Consider the following 4,422-nt stretch of genomic DNA (forward strand, 5'->3'; position numbering starts at 1 on the left):
TCTTTTCTTTTCTTTTCTTTTCTTTCTTTCCTTTCTTTTCCTTTTCTTTTTTGCTTTTTGGAGGGCAATTGGAGCTAAGTGACTTGCCCAAAGTCACATGACTAGTAAGTGTGTCAAGTGTCTGAGGCTGGATTTGAACTCAGGTCCTCCTGACTCCAGGGCTGGTGCTCTATTCACTGCACCACACAACTGCCCCCCTGAGCCAAGTTTTCAATGAGCTTGAGCCTCTCCCTGAAAGAAAGGTCTCTCTAAACAGTTCTGCCCTTCCAGTAATACTTCCTGGTGTAATGGTAACGGGAATTTGAAGATCTTCCTTGCCCCTTAATAAGCCTAAGTGAATTTGAAGACCTTCCCTGCTTTGAAAATAAAGTCTTCCCCCTAACAGGCTGAATGTAATCACATGGAGCCTGTGGTGGGAGAGGTTTGCTGAAGGGTGGAGCAGAGCCCACAGGAAGCTGGGAGTTAGAGCTAGCTAGAGAGGAAAAGAGCAGGCCCAGGGAGTCAGTGGGCTTGTAAGTAAAATATTGGTTTGTGGGAAGGCTAAAGGACACCGTGGCTCTCTGTGCTGTTATAGCTTATTAACTTCTTTGCTACTATCATGAAAATAGTTTACTGGTTTTGGGATTTGGTTTTCTGGAGTCTGAATGGTTTTGCTTCTATCCTCTATATGGGGAGTCTGTTTTATTTTGCGATTGAGCACCATAAAGGTCTATTTATAGTGATTGTGTGCACTGGAACTATTGCATTGGTGCTACACCTGGCCACTAGTCAGGGAATCTCAGAGTCACTCAAATGTAGTCACCCAAAGGGTAATGGAGAAGCATGCAATGGGTGTGAATCTGCAACATATTATCAGTCAAGCAAGGTACAAGAGAAACAGAACAAGGATGTCATCAGAAACATGTTTGATTGGGGGAAAAGGTGAGCTGGTTATGGAATGAGAACAATGAATAACTTATATTAAACCATTGATAGAGGGTACGACAAATAGTAGGCACTTCATAAGTCTTTACTGAATTGAACTGAAATATTAAGAGATCAGTACTCAGCATGTTGGATAGATTCCTGATGAAGAATTACAGGTCACAGAACAAAGTCTCACAGGATGAGATGAGAGATGGGTTTCCATCTATATCACCAAAAGGAACACCCACATTAAGGAGGTCATAGATTTACCTAAGCATGGTAGCATGCTTACATGGCAACACTTGAAGGATCTGTGACCTTGCCAAAGTGAGCACTACTAGATACAGGTTTATGACCCTATAATTCTTCATGGGAAGTCAACATAACAAACTAGTAGCCTTCCTCTAGTTCTCTTGACATTTTGATTCAATTCAATTCAATGTACGCTTATTAAGTACCTACTACGTGCCTTGTCATATAATAGGAGCCTTTGAAAACCCAGGGCCAATTTCATAGTATGACGTTTCAACAGAGGATGCTTTTGGGGCAGCTAGGTGGTGCAGTGAATATAGCACTGGCTCTGGAGTCAGGAGGACCTGAGTTCAAATTCGGTCCCAAACACTTAACACAAATACTAGCCATATGACCTTGGGTAAGTCACTTAACCCCAATTGCCCTCCAAAAAGCAAAAAAAAACAAAAACAAAAACCAGAGGAAGCCTTTACTAGAGGTGCATATTTATATGCAAAAAAAACTGCAAAGGGGCAGAGTCAAGATGGTGGAGTAGAAACAGGACTTCTGCAGGGCTCTGGCTTCTACCTCCCCCAATTCATGTAAAGGTGAATCTGAAGAAATTTTGGAACTACAAAATCCACAAAATGACACAGAGAAGCTAACCCCCCACTGAGGACAGCCCAGCAGGCAGCTAGCAGCCAGCGTGGCACTTTGGGAGCTCAGCCCCCCAGAGCTGGAGGTTTTAGCCCCAGCGTGGACCTGACCAAACACCTGATGGAAGGACTTCAGATCACCAGTAGCTGTGGCGGTTTCCAGAATTATCAAAACATAGATGATAAGGACAAAGTGAGAAGGCAGTGCAGTGCAGACTTTGGAATCCAGTAGTTGGGAGTGTGGCGGCTTTTGCCCCCAGGGCGAGAAGCCACTGAGGAACCTTGGCCCTGCAGCTGCAGCCACACTTAGCTGCTTCAGCTCCTGATCTGCAGATTGTAGGGGGATCAAGCAATCAGTCTGAGGGGTAATCACTCTTGCTTTAACCTGCTTGGATCTGGATTGCAGTCTAGGGTGGAGGTCCTGGGGTATGTGACCAGCTTGCCAGAGCATGTGGAGGCTTCAGAGAGGGCACCCAACTAATACCTTCGACAGCTGAGAAAACCCCAGTGTTTGGTATGAAGCTCCCTGTCTGGTAGCAGAGTTCTACTGGGGCAAAAAGCTTAAAAGTCAAGTAATTGAGTGGCAACATGAGTAAATGAGGGAAACAAAGCAAACAGAGGAATCCAACATTAGACTCCTATTTTGGGGACAAAAAGGATCAAAGCATAGAACAGAAGGAAGACAATGAAGTCAGAACTCCTGCACCAAAAGCTTCCAAAAAAAATATGAGCTAGTTACAGACCATAGAGGACTTTAAGGAGGATTTGAAAAGCAAATAAGAGAAGTGGAGGAAAAATTGGGAAGAGAAATTAGAAAAAGGAAAGAAAATTATGAAATAAGAGTCAACAACCTGAGTAAAGAAAATAACACTTTAAAAAATAGACTAACTCAAATGGCAAAAGAGGCTCAAAAAGGCAATGAGGAGAAGAATACCTTAAAAAGCTGAATTTGCCAGATGGAAAAAAGTATCTCAAAAGTTCACTGAAGAGAATTATTCCTTCAGGATTAGACTGGAGCAAATGGAAGCTAGTGACTTTATGAGAAATCAAGATGCTATTAAACAGATACAAACAAATGAAAAAATAAAAGGCAATGTGAAATATCTCATTGGGAAAAACCACTGACCTGGAAAATAGATCCAGGAGAGATAATTTAAAAATTATTGGACTACCTAAAAGCCATGATCAAAGAAAGAACCTAGAAATCATCCTTCAAGAAATTATCAAGGAAAATTTCCCTGATGTTTTAGAACCATAGGGCAAAATAGAGCTTAAAGAATCCACAGATCATCTCTTGAAAAAAGATCCAAAAAAGAAAACTCCTAGGAATATAGCTAGGTTCCGAAATTCCCAGATCAAGGAGAGAATATTACAAGCAGCCAGGAAGAAACAATTTGAATATTGTGGAAACACAATCAGGATAACACAGAATCTGGCAGCTCCTACACTAAGGGATCAAAGGGCTTGGAATATGATATTCTGGAGGGCAAAGGAGCTGGGATTAAAACCAAGAATCACTTACCCAGCAAAACTGAGTATTAAGTTTCAGGGGAAAATATAGTCATTCAATGAAACAGAGGACTTTCAAGCATTCTTGATGAAAAAACCAGAGTTGAATAGAAAATTTGACATTCAGATACAAGAAGCAAGAGAAGCATGATACAATATACAGGGAAAAGAAATCATAAGGAACTTATCAAAGTTGAACTATTTACATTCTTACATGGAAAAACGATAATTGTAACTGATGAAACTTTTCTCAGTATGAAAATAGTTGAAGGGAATAGAAATATATACATATATATGTCTACATAGGAGGGTATATGGGCGTAGGAATACATATGTGAATGTGTGTATATATGTTTACAGGTATACATAGAGGGCACAGATCCAGTTTAATAGGAAGAGATGATACTTAAAAGGTGAAATTAAGAGGTGAGAGAGGAATATAATGAGAGGAGATGGGGAGAAACAGAATGGGGTAAACTATTTCATATGGAAGAGGCAAGGGAAAATGGTTACAATAGAGGGGAAGAACAGGAAGGCAAAAGGGAAGGGGTCAACTTTATTCTCATTGAATTTGGCTTAGGGAGATAATGACATATACACTAAATAAGGTATCACCCTACAGGAGAGTAGGCAGGAAGGAGATGGGAGGGGGTATGATAGAAGGGAGGGGAAGCTGGGGGGGAGGGAATTTGGAAGCACCCACTTTTGAAAAGGGACAAGATCAAAGTTGAGAATAGAGCAAGTGGAAGGTGGGATAGGAGGGAGGGAAATATAGTTAGTCTTTTACAATATAACCACTATGGAAATGTTTTGCATAACTATGCAGGTACAACCTATACTGAATTGCTTATCTTCCCAGTAAGGGTGGGTGACAAGGGAGGAAGGGAATGAATCTAGAATTCAAAGTTTTAAAATCAAATGTTTAAATATATATATATATTATTAATATTATTTTACATGTAACTGGGAAATAAGATATACAGGCACTGAGGCATAGAAATCCACCATGCCCTACTGGAAAGTCAAAGCAGGTATTGGAGAAGATATGGGAGAGAGCAGATTGGAGGAGGGGATATCCAGTGGAATTGCTATTTTGGGGTGGTGGGTAGGGGAAAAATGG

This window comes from Petaurus breviceps, unplaced genomic scaffold (assembly GCF_028583685.1).
Source record: "Petaurus breviceps papuanus isolate PSGF00001 unplaced genomic scaffold, PetGlider_PUasm1.0 98, whole genome shotgun sequence".
In the NCBI taxonomy this organism is placed as follows: domain Eukaryota; kingdom Metazoa; phylum Chordata; class Mammalia; order Diprotodontia; family Petauridae; genus Petaurus; species Petaurus breviceps.